The sequence below is a fragment of the Thalassophryne amazonica genome, chromosome 22 (genome assembly GCF_902500255.1).
Source record: "Thalassophryne amazonica chromosome 22, fThaAma1.1, whole genome shotgun sequence".
Taxonomy (NCBI): domain Eukaryota; kingdom Metazoa; phylum Chordata; class Actinopteri; order Batrachoidiformes; family Batrachoididae; genus Thalassophryne; species Thalassophryne amazonica.
The window spans coordinates 38485907-38499340 of record NC_047124.1 but is presented as its reverse complement, the minus strand read 5'-3'; the positions used below and the strand labels follow the sequence as shown (position 1 = coordinate 38499340).

Below are 13434 nucleotides of genomic sequence, written 5' to 3'. Positions count from 1 at the left end.
TGAACACATACACGGTTGTACGTGTAATTGTCCTTATTGTTAGTGAGTAAATGTCCATGTGCGAATGTCCATTATGGAGAAGCACGTAGGTAAGTTGGTGTTCAGTCTAGTGAGATGGGGAGGGGACAGAGCACAGGCTGCGACAGCCCCCCACTGGACCAGTGAAGACGTTGCAGATGTTGTAAGTTCCTCCGGCTCCGAGCTGTTTGTCCAGTAGCTCGCCATCCTTCCAACCCTAGCAGGGTCACCTGGACAATTCCATCAGAGTTCAGTGTGCAGCAAACTACACAGCTCCAGCCTCCCGGACAGATGTTATCTGCAGCAGCTCTGTTACCTGGCTTCCCCTCCACACATCCAATGACAGGAAGCCAGAGCAGGCTTATATAATCACTCCGCGCAATCCAGTTGGCTGAACACTACCCTGCGACTCGAGTCACATGATGGTGATGCGTTAAAGGGCTAGGAAAGTGTGGGAAAAATACTAAACTGCTCTTACAAAGCAGATTTTATCTTGTTACACAAGTTCGCAAATTGCCGGAGTCAAAAACATGATCTGATGGAGCCAAGTACGTAAAGTGCCGGTGATGAAACCATGATCTAATGGAGCAAAGTGCACAAAGTGTAGGTGTCAAAACAATGATCTGATGGCGCCAAGTGTCGTGTCAAAACCATGATATGATGGAGCCAGGTGCGCAAAGTGCCGGTGACAAAACCTTGATCTGATGGAGCCAAGTGCACAAAGTGCCGGTTTCGAAACCACGATCTGATGGAGCCAAGTACGTAAAGTGCCGGTGATGAAACCATGCTCTAATGGAGCAAAGTGCAGGTGTCAAAACAATGATCTGATGGCGCCAAGTGTCGTGTCAAAACCATGATATGATGGAGCCAGGTGCGCAAAGTGCCGGTGACAAAACCTTGATCTGATGGAGCCAAGTGCCCAAAGTGCCGGTTTCGAAACCATGATCTGATGGAGCCAAGTACGTAAAGTGACGGTGATGAAACCATGATCTAATGGAGCAAAGTGCACAAAGTGCCGGTGTCAAAACAATGATCTGATGGCGCCAAGTGTCGTGTCAAAACCATGATATGATGGAGCCAGGTGCGCAAAGTGCCGGTGACGAAACCATGATCTAATAATGGAGCCAAGTGCACAAAGTACCGGTGACGAAACCATGATCTAACGGAGCCAAGTGCGCAAAGTGCCGGTGTCGAAACCATGATCTGATGGAGCCAAGTGTGAAAAGGGCCCCTGTGGAAACCATGATCTGATGGAGCCAAGTACGCAAAGGGCCGGTGACGAAACCATGATCTAATGGAGCCATGTGCGCAAAGTGCCATTGTCAAAACCATGACCTGATGGAGCCAGGTGCACAAAGTGCCGGTGATGAAACCATGATCTAATAGAGCCAAGTGCGCAAAGTGCCAGTGTCGAAACCATGATCCGATGGAACCAAGTGCGCGAAGTTCCCCTGTGGAAACCATGATCTGATGGAGCCAAGTAAGCAAAGTGCCAGTGTCAAAACACAGTCACCTTCCTAAGCTTCATTATCTCACACAATCAAGACAAACCTGACCCCGCTAAGGTCAAGGCCGTCACTGACTGGCCAGCTCCGTCTTCGTTTAAACAGTTACAACAGTTGCTAGGGTTTGCTATCTTTTACCGATGATTCATCCACGGGTTCAGTCAAGTTGCAGCTCCTCTCACCTCACTCACTTCCTCTTTCAGTGGACTCCTCAGGCCGACTCCGCATTCAATCTCCTTAAAAACCAGTTCGCCACTGCACCCATCCTTACTCAGCCGGACCCAGGATCGTCAGCTCAAAGTGGAAGTAGATGCCTCTGACTCTGGGCTAGGCGTGGTCCTATCCAGAGATCAGAGAGTGACAACAGAATCATCCATGCGCCTTTTCTTGTGGTGCCTCTCCCCTACTGAGAGGAACTATGAAGTGCCAGTGTCTCCACTCTTGCAGAGTGGAGACACTGGCTGGAGGGAGCCACAGTTACATTTATTGTATGGACAGACCACCGCAACCTAGAATACATCCAGTCAGCCAAGCTGACTGGATGTATTCTAGGTTGAATGCCGTCAAGCCAGATGGTCACTGTTTTTTGGTAGTTTCAACTTCACCATCTCATACAGACCAGGCAGCAAGAACAGAAAACCGGATGCCCTCTCATGCCAGTACTCACCACCAAAGGAACCACAGAATCCTCCAGAGACCATCCTTCCCGATCCATGATTGTCGGGGTGCTGACCTTGGATATTGAGCGAGCTGTCCAGGAAGCCCTCACCCACCATCCTGATTCCGGGGGAGGGCCGCCCGGTCAGCTTTTCATGCCACACAAAACCAGATCCCAAGTCCTGTAGTTCTGTCATTCCTCCAAGTTGTCCTGCCACCCTGGAATCCATCGGACTTTGTAACTCCTCCGTCACCACTTCTGGTGGCCCACTGTCCAGTCAGACATAAGAGAGTTCGTGCAGGCCTGATCCATCTGTGCCAGGGGCAAGACATCTCACCAGCCTCCCGCTGGGCTGTGACAGCCGCTCCCAACTCCCGGCCATCCCTGGTCACACTTAGGTCTGGACTTTGTTTTACGGGACTTCCTCCATCCCAGGCAGTCCACTTTGTGTCCTTGCAGAAGCTCCCAACAGCCCAGGAGACCGCTGACCTCCTGGTCCTCCATGTGGTCAGGCTGCATGGTATCCCCCAGGACATTGTGTCTGACCGAGGGCCCCAGTTCACTTCGCAAGTGTGGCGAAGCTTCTGTGCTGCTCTTGGAGCCTCGGTCAGCCTGTCATCTGGGTTTCATCCCCAGACCAACGGGCAGGCAGAGCGGGTGAACCAGGACTTCGAGGCCACCCTCCGGTGTGTTTCAGCCTCACACCCAACGGACTAGAGTCTTCATCTACCCTGGGTGGAGTACGCCCACAGTTCTCAAGTTTCTTCAGCCACCGGACTTTCCCCCTTTGAAGCCTGTCTAGGCTATCAACCCCCTCTATTACGATCTCAGGAAGTTGATATATTCATTCCATCTGTCCAACTCCACCTCAGGAGGTGCTGTCGGGTGTGGAAGACTGCCTGTTCTGCCCTGCTGAAGACCAAGACCCGGATGCAGAGCCATGCTGACCAGTACCAGACCCCTGCCCCCGACTATCAGCCCGGGCAGGAGGTGTGGCTTTCATCGTGGGACATTCCTCTGCAAACGGACGCTCCCAAGCTGTCACCCAGATTTATCGGGCCATTGTCAATAGACCGTAGGGTGGTCAACCCTTCTGCTGTTCGACTCCGGCTGCCCCGTTCGCTGCGGATCCACCCGGTCTTCCATGTTTCCCGGCTGCAGCCAGTGCACTCCAGCCCTCTGTGTCCTCCAGCTCCTCTGCCACCTCCTGCCCGGATAGTGGACGGTCATCCAGCCTGGACCGTCAGGAAGATTCTGGACGTTCATCATCAGAGATGGGGTTTCCACTATCTTGTGGACTAGGAGGGTTATGGACCTGAAGAACGCTCCTGGGTCAAGCGGGGCCTCATCCTGGACCCTTTCCTGATCCAGGACTTCTACCGGGACCATCCTGATCGTCCTGGTAGGTCGCCTAGGGGCTCCCATTGGGGGGGTACTGTTGTGGGCTGCCTGTTCCTGCTGCTGCTGTTTCTCTCTCTTCTGCACAGGTGGCGCGCCTCAAGCTGATCGACACACCTGCTCCTCATCTCATCAATCCATGCATATAAACCTTGGCTCTTCACTCCATCGTTGCCAGAAACTCAGCATATCTTTCATGGTAACTGGCCTCTCTTTTGTGCATTCCTACGCAGTGATTATTCTGAGCTCCCATGCTCTTTAGATTGGACACTGCAATTTTAGCTGCAGCTTGTCTGAGTTTCCAAGCTCAGCATTTTTGGTCTGTCATTTTTTTCCTACGGCTTGTCTGAGTTTCCAAGCTTAGTATTTTGTTTGCCGTTTCATAGCTTCAGCTCATTTCAACACTCTGGACTCAGCTAAGATAACCTGTCTCTTAATCTGACTGTGAATTTGTGTTGAGCTACTTCTGGAACTGACTCGGTTCGCGTGCTCAGCAATCCACTCCCCTGTGTATCTTCTCCAGATTCCACGTCGACAGCTTGCAGGCGGCCACCTGACTTCCGGATTGAATCATCCACTCAACACTATGGTTACAATACCACCTGGACTGTGCGGGCCCTGTCTCCATTTTGCAAGGCTGCCTCCTCCTCCTCCTCCATACAATCATTGTCAATAAACCAGTGTTCTGACTCACTCCATTCTTATTTCTGCTCCCAGCATTTGGGTTCTCTGTTCCACTCCGGGCCAAACCGTAACAGATCTGATGTAGCCAAGTGTGCAAATGGCCAATGTCGAAACCACGACCTGATGGAGCCAAGTGCACAAAGTGCCGGTGACAAAACCATAATCTGATGGAGCCAAGTGCACAAAGGGCATGCGTGGATAGTTGTTGTTTACTTCTAGGCATCTTATATATGCAACTCTGGAACCATCCCTAAACCCAAACAGTTCAACTGTCAACCCCACTGAGGTCCTTATGGGTCTCATTAACATAAGATCACTATCCTCAAAATCATTGTTGATTAATGATCTAATTATTGATCATCACTTAGATATGATTGGGTTATGTGAAACCTACAGCTGTCCGCCCCTTAAAAGAGGCCTGCCCACTGGCGTACACATTTAGTCACATTCCTCGTGATGTGAAGCAAGGTGGGGGTGTTGCTCTCATTATAAATGTAGGTTTAGCTTATTAGCTCTTGGGGGTCACAACCTATAACTCGTTGAGCATCTGATTTTCCGCTCTGCTCAGGATATTACACATTGCCAAGGTCAGAAGAATAAAAATCAGCCGTATTACTTTGTCACTGTATATAGTAGGTTGAAAAGTAGTAGGTTGAAAAGCTTTTTTTATAGAAAATGGACAGCATGTATATAAGTGATATTTACACAATCAGGGTAGTAAACAACATATACAAGAAATATAGTTGCTACATAATATTATACAGGAGTTAGCTTCTAAAACCTAAATATTCATACAGGGGAAGATTGTAGTATACATTTAGCTAGTCTGTAGACTTGTTGTAAAACTAAATTATAGCTCATAGGCTAAGCTATAAATATGGTTATTTTATTTTAGAAACAGAAGCTACTATGTAATATGTTTTAGCTATCTATCTAAAGTTCACCCTGCTAGCTTACTATAGGAAGACAAAATCCATACTCTACATGCTTTCTAATGGAAACCCAAAACTTAGATGCTATCTGTTGATATCTATTAAAGAACCCATAAACTGAAGAACCATTAAAAGTCTACACCATGTAAAATAAAAGTGTAAATCACGAAAGTAAGCAAACTCTAGCTAGATGAGCTACCGTTAATTAGCCAACTGTACTGTGCTAGCCAAAAGGTAAAACAAAGCCGGTAACTAGCATATAAAGTACAATAGCGTTGTTTAACCCTACAATAACAGTATTAACAAATACATATAACAACAAATGTAAACAAAAGTGTGTATTAACGTTAGCTTCCCAAACGTAATGTTATCTTAGACTATAAGCATGCATTACTGGCTACAAAGCGGACCTATTACTGTGATTTGATCAACAAAAACAAGCATAACGCGGTGACAACATTTATGCATGGACAACCACCTGTAGTTCGCTCTCCTTTTTCCAGAACAAGATTTCCCGGATTACTTTGAGAAGAAAATAGAAGACATTAGGTTAAACATATCCCAGCATGCCTTAATCCAGCCACTACACCCTGCTATTGAAGTGGGCGCCATTACTGAGGTATTAACTAGATTTACAGAATTTGATAGTATCTCACAAAGCATTCTGATGAAACCCGTAATGTCAACAAAAAGCACATGTTTATTTATACCAAATCAAATCAATTTTATTTATATAGCGCCAAATCACAACAAACAGTTGCCCCAAGGCGCTTTATATTGTAAGGCAAAAGCCATACAGTAATTACAGAAAAACCCCAACAGTCAAAACGACCCCCTGTGAGCAAGTACTTGGCAACAGTGGGAAGGAAAAACTCCCTTTTAACAAGAAGAAACCTCCAGCAGAACCAGGCTCAGGGAGGGGCAGTCTTCTGCTGGGACTGGTTGGGGCTGAGGGGAGAGAACCAGGAAAAAGACATGCTGTGGAAGGGACCAGAGATCGATCACTAATGATTAAATGCAGAGTGGTGCATACAGAGCAAAAAGAGAAAGAAACACTCAGTGCATCATGGGAACCCCCCAGCAGTCTAAGTCTATAGCAGCATAACTAAGGGATGGTTCAGGGTCACCTGATCCAGCCCGAACTATAAGCTTTAGCAAAAAGGAAAGTTTTAAGCCTAATCTTAAAAGTAGAGAGGGTGTCTGTCTCCCTGATCTGAATTGGGAGCTGGTTCCACAGGAGAGGAGCCTGAAAGTTGAAGGCTCTGCCTCCCATACCAACAAAACTGTTTAAGGACCTGTGGTCCACTCTTGGGCCGACTGTGCTGGAAATGATTAATCTTTCTTTAACTTCTGGATCTGTTCCTAAATGTTTCAAATCTGCAGTGATTAAAACATTACTTAAGAAACCTAATCTTGACCCTAGTGTATTGACAAACTATCGGCTGATATCAAATCTATCATTTTTCTCTAAAATTCTGGAAAAAGTGGTGTCACGGCAGCTTGTAGACTATCTTACTGAGAATAATCTCTTTGAGCCACTGCAGTCTGCTTTTAGAAAATATCATTCCACAGAGACGGCTCTCACTAAAGTGGTGACTGATCTTCTGCTTACAATGGATTCAGACACCACTACGGTTCTGGTGCTGTTAGATCTCAGTGCTGCATTTGATACAGTGGATCATCATATTCTACTTGATAGGCTGGAAAATCACTTTGGGATTACTGGGAGTGCCCTTGCTTGGCTGACGTCATACTTGACCAGTCCTTCTCACTGTGTTTTGTACAGCAAAACTACCTCTAACCTTAGTGACATGAAATTTGGGGTTCCACAGGAGTCTGTCTTAGGCCCCCTGCTTTTGTCCCTTTACATAGCACCCCTTGGGCACATATTGCAGCACTTTGGGATTAAGTTTCACTGCTATGCTGATGATACGCTATATAAATGAAAATAAATTGAGACTGAAATTGAAAGGGCCAGTGTCAAAACCATGATCAGACGGAGCAAAATGCGCAAAGCGCCCCTGTGGAAACCATGATCTGATGGAGCCAAGTGCACAAAGCGCCGGTGTCAAAACCATGACCTGATGGAGCCAAGTGTGCAAAGCGCCGGTGTCAAAACCATGACCTGATGGAGCCAAGTGCGCAAAGCGCCGGTGTCAAAACCATGATCTGATGGAGCCAAGTGCACAAAGCGCCGGTGTCAAAACCATGTCCTGATGGAGCCAAGTGTGCAAAGTGCCGGTATCGAAACCATGATCTGATGGAGCCAAGTGCGCAAAATGCCGGTGTCGAAACCATGATCTGATGGAGCCAAGTGCACAAAGTGCCGGTGTCGAAACCATGATCTGATGGAGCCAAGTGCACAAAGTGCCGGTGTCGAAACCATGACCTGATGGAGCCAAGTGCACAAAGTGCCAGTGTCGAAACCATGACCTGATGGAGCCAAGTGTGCAAAGTGTCGGTGTTAAAACCATGACCTGATGGAGCCAAGTGTGCAAAGTTTCAGTGTCGAAACCATGATCTGATGGAGCCAAGTGTGCAAAGGGCCGGTGTCGAAACCATGACCTGATGGAGCTTGTGAAGCAAAGTACCCCTGTGGAAACCATGAGCTGATGGAGCCAAGTGCGCAAAGTGCCCCTGGGGAAACCATGATCTACGGACCCAAGTGCGCAAAGGGCCGGTGTCGAAACCATGATCTGATGGAGCCAAGTGCACAAAGTGCTGGTGTCACAGACTGACATTTCTTCAGCCATGACAAGGAAGTATTTTTCAGACATTGTTTTCCAAGGAGGCTTTATGTGGATATACCTTTTCGTTCGACTGTGATGGTGAAATGAACAGGTAAGACTTTATATTTACTCCATGTGTAATGGTTTAATATTTGAAACAGTCTGTTCGTATGAGGACCGCAGCTTTCAGCCAATCAGTGCCCAGCATTAATGGAAGCATTTTGACTTATAAGTAAATTACAAGAAAAGTGTGTCAACAATCACATAACTTACTTTCAACTTGTGTCTCACATGTGCAGGACATATGAGACATACGCTGGCAAGCGTTGAACCACCCTTGATTTTCAAGGATTCAAGGATTCAAAAGAAGTTTATTGTCATATGCACATAGGAACATGTTCCCTGCACAATGAAATGTTTACTGCATTTTACCAATCCTAATTGCCAGTTAGGAGCAGAGGTCGCCTTTTTGGTGCCCGGGGACCAGCTCCAGATGTATATCCCTGCCATAGGTCACGAGCAGGGCTGAGCAAACCTTGACCGGCCTCATGATACACTTAAACAACAACACACATAAGCCGGTCCGGTACATGAACACACATAAAAGCACACACAAGGAAAGATTTGGGAAAAGAAAAACCTCCATTGCTGCTGTGTTGAACTCCCGCAGCACCACCGGAGAGCAAAAAAAACCCATAGCACAGAAAAACAGTCATAACAAAAACAAAAAAACACAACAGACGACAGACAACAGCCGAGACTTGGATGTGTCCAGTGTCCAGACAGACAGCCCGGAAAGGCCGCCCTTGAGGCGCCATCAGGCCTTATCTGTCCATCCTGGGGGGGGATCCCAGTCCTGAATCAGTCCACCAGAGTCTCAAGGTCCCACAGTCAACATCTCAGGACTGGGAAGGGAGGGAGGCAGGGGAAGACAAGGAGGCGGGGGAGATGAGGAGCGAGGCTATCAGGAGTGTTCTTCGGGAGGAGGATTTTATCCCAGCGGCCTTGAAGGACAGCTGGTGTTTGGAAACCAAATAGATATCCAGATTAACAGACGCCTGGCAGATTCCACAGTCTGAAACTTCAGAGTGGCTCCCAATACATCTAATACAGTACAGTTAAATGTGGTCTATTAAACATTAGGTCTCTCTCTTCTAAATCCCTGTTAGTAAATGATTTAATAATTGATCAACATATTGATTTATTCTGCCTTACAGAAACCTGGTTACAGCAGGATGAGTATGTTAGTTTAAATGATCAATCAATCAATCAATTTTATTTATATAGCGCCAAATCACAACAAACAGTTGCCCCAAGGCGCTTTATATTGTAAGGCAAGGCCATACAATAATTACATAAAAACCCCAACGGTCAAAACGACGCCCTGTGAGCAAGCACTTGGCGACAGTGGGAAGTCACACTAACTGCCAGAACACTGTTGTTAGGAGAGACGGCATCCATCCCACTTTGGATGGAGCAGCTCTCATTTCTAGAAATCTGGCCAATTTTCTTAAATCCTCCAAACCGTGACTATCCAGGGTTGGGACCAGGAAGCAGAGTTGTAGTCTTACACACCTCTCTGCAGCTTCTCTCCCCCTGCCATCCCCGTAGAGACGGTGCCTGCTCCCAGACCACCAATAACCAGCAAAAATCTATTTAAGCATAAAATTCAAAAAGAAAAAATAATATAGCACCTTCAACTGCACCACAGACTAAAACAGTTAAATGTGGTCTATTAAACATAGGTCTCTCTCTTCTAAGTCCCTGTTAGTAAATGATATAATAATTGATCAACATATTGATTTATTCTGCCTTACAGAAACCTGGTTACAGCAGGATGAATATGTTAGTTTAAATGAGTCAAAACCCCCGAGTCACACTAACTGTCAGAATGCTCGTAGCACGGGCCGAGGAGGACTAGCAGCAATCTTCCATTCCAGCTTATTAATTAATCAAAAACCCAGACAGAGCTTTAATTCATTTGAAAGCTTGTCTCTTAGTCTTGTCCATCCAAATTGGAAGTCCCAAAAACCAGTTTTATTTGTTATTATCTATCGTCCACCTGGTCGTTACTGTGAGTTTCTCTGTGAATTTTCGGACCTTTTTTCTGACTTAGTGCTTAGCTCAGATAAGATAATTATAGTGGGTGATTTTAACATCCACATAGATGCTGAGAATGACAGCCTCAACACTGCATTTAATCTATTATTAGACTCTATTGGCTTTGCTCAAAATGTAAATGAGTCCACCCACCACTTTAATCATATCTTAGATCTTGTTCTGACTTATGGTATGGAAATTGAAGACTTAACAGTATTCCCTGAAAACTCCCTTCTGTCTGATCATTTCTTAATAACATTTACATTTACTCTGATGGACTACCCAGCAGTGGGGAATAAGTTTCATTACACTAGAAGTCTTTCAGAAAGCGCTGTAACTAGGTTTAAGGATATGATTCCTTCTTTATGTTCTCTAATGCCATATACCAACACAGTGCAGAGTAGCTACCTAAACTCTGTGAGTGAGATAGAGTATCTCGTCAATAGTTTACATCCTCATTGAAGACAACTTTGGATGCTGTAGCTCCTCTGAAAAAGAGAGCCTTAAATCAGAAGTGCCTGACTCCGTGGTATAACTCACAAACTCGCAGCTTAAAGCAGATAACCCGTAAGCTGGAGAGGAAATGGCGTCTCACTAATTTAGAAGATCTTCACTTAGCCTGGAAAAAGAGTCTGTTGCTCTATAAAAAAGCCCTCCGTAAAGCTAGGACATCTTACTACTCATCACTAATTGAAGAAAATAAGAACAACCCCAGGTTTCTTTTCAGCACTATAGCCAGGCTGACAAAGAGTCAGAGCTCCATTGAGCCGAGTATTCCTTTAACTTTAACTAGTAATGACTTCATGACTTTCTTTGCTAATAAAATTTTAACTATTAGAGAAAAAATTACTCATAACCATCCCAAAGACATATCGTTATCTTTGGCTGCTTCAGTGATGCCGGTATTTGGTTAGACTCTTTCTCTCCGATTGTTCTGTCTGAGTTATTTTCATTAGTTACTTCCTCCAAACCATCAACATGTCTATTAGACCCCATTCCTACCAGGCTGCTCAAGGAAGCCCTACCATTAATTAATGCTTCGATCTTAAATATGATCAATCTATCTTTATTAGTTGGCTATGTACCACAGGCTTTTAAGGTGGCAGTAATTAAACCATTACTTAAAAAGCCATCACTTGACCCAGCTATCTTAGCTAATTATAGGCCAATCTCCAACCTTCTTTTTCTCTCAAAAATTCTTGAAAGGGTAGTTGTAAAACAGCTAACTGATCATCTGCAGAGGAATGGTCTATTTGAAGAGTTTCAGTCAGGGTTTAGAATCCATCATAGTACAGAAACAGCATTAGTGAAGGTTGCAAATGATCTTCTTATGGCCTCAGTCAGTGGACTCATCTCTGTGCTTGTTCTGTTAGACCTCAGTGCTGCTTTTGATACTGTTGACCATAAAATTGTATTACAGAGATTAGAGCATGCCATAGGTAATAAAGGCACTGCGCTGCTGTGGTTTGAATCATATTTATCTAATAGATTACAATTTGTTCATGTAAATGGGAATCGTCTTCACAGACTAAGGTTAATTATGGAGTTCCACAAGGTTCTGTGCTAGGACCAATTTTATTCACTTTATACATGTTTCCCTTAGGCAGTATTATTAGACAGCATTGCTTAAATTTTCATTGTTACGCAGATGATACCCAGCTTTATCTATCCATGAAGCCAGAGGACACACACCAATTAGCTAAACTGCAGGATTGTCTTACAGACATAAAGACATGGATGACCTCTAATTTCCTGCTTTTAAACTCAGATAAAACTGAAGTTATTGTACTTGGCCCCACAAATCTTAGAAACATGGTGTCTAACCAGATCCTTACTCTGGATGGCATTACCCTGACCTCTAGTAATACTGTGAGAAATCTTGGAGTCATTTTTGATCAGGATATGTCCTTCAATGCGCATATTAAACAAATATGTAGGACTGCTTTTTTGCATTTGCGCAATATCTCTAAAATTAGAAAGGTCTTGTCTCAGAGTGATGCTGAAAAACTAATTCATGCATTTATTTCCTCTAGGCTGGACTATTGTAATTCATTATTATCAGGTTGTCCTAAAAGTTCCCTGAAAAGTCTTCAGTTAATTCAAAATGCTGCAGCTAGAGTACTGACAGGAACTAGAAGGAGAGAGCATATTTCACCCATATTGGCCTCTCTTCATTGGCTTCCTGTTAATTCTAGAATATAATTTTAAATTCTTCTTCTTACTTATAAGGTTTTGAATAATCAGGTCCCATCTTATCTTAGGGACCTCATAGTACCATATCACCCCAATAGAGCGCTTCGCTCTCAGACTGCAGGCTTACTTGTAGTTCCTAGGGTTTGTAAGAGTAGAATGGGAGGCAGAGCCTTCAGCTTTCAGGCTCCTCTCCTGTGGAACCAGCTCCCAATTCAGATCAGGGAGACAGACACCCTCTCTACTTTTAAGATTAGGCTTAAAACTTTCCTTTTTGCTAAAGCTTATAGTTAGGGCTGGATCAGGTGACCCTGAACCATCCCTTAGTTATGCTGCTATAGACTTAGACTGCTGGCAGGTTCCCATGATGCACTGAGTGTTTCTTTCTCTTTTTGCTCTGTATGCACCACTCTGCATTTAATCATTAGTGATTGATCTCTGCTCCCCTCCACAGCATGTCTTTTTCCTGGTTATCTCCCTCATCCCCAACCAGTCCCAGCAGAAGACTACCCCTCCCTGAGCCTGGTTCTGCTGGAGGTTTCTTCCTGTTAAAAGGGAGTTTTTCCTTCCCACTGTCGCCAAGTGCTTGCTCACAGGGGGTCGTTTTGACCGTTGGGGTTTTTCCGTAATTATTGTATGGCCTTGCCTTACAATATAAAGCGCCTTGGGGCAACTGTTTGTTGTGATTTGGCGCTATATAAATAAAATTGATTTGATTTGATTTACAGACGATCAAAGCGGTTTTCCAGTGCAGCCATTCTCCCCGAGATGGATTCCAACGTGCGGTTGACCCCCGCCGACTGAACTGACACTGCCCTTCCAATCGAATCAATCATGTGGGGCAGCCTGGACGGGCCAATTAATGCCACCTCCACCTTCTTAATTTTCCGGTAAACCAGTGCTGCGGCCGCTCCACACAGCAGAAACCCGGTCACCACAGCTCCAAATAAGTAAACATCTTCAACGTCCTCCACAGAGGACGTGTACAGGCACATGACTTGCCACCTCCGCCAGCTGTCCATCACGTAACCCGCCACATGTGTCCCGGCAGGACAGGTTGGGTCCTCCGCTCCCAAGTGCCTTGTGGAAAAAATATTATCAATTGCGTTCAGAGACCACTTGATCAGATCCATTTTGCCATTTTCCAGAGGAGCAGGGCTGGCAGCCTCACAGACAAAACACGCTACAGTAGCAGGAAAGTTGAGGAGGGAGGAGAGAAA

The 13434-nt window shown here is 45.3% G+C and overlaps 1 protein-coding gene across 1 annotated transcript in view; it reads right to left on the bottom strand.

Annotated features, from left to right (window-relative positions):
- Positions 1–13434, bottom strand: part of LOC117504186 (protein DENND6B-like) — a 74098-nt gene that overhangs the window by 30379 nt on the left and 30285 nt on the right.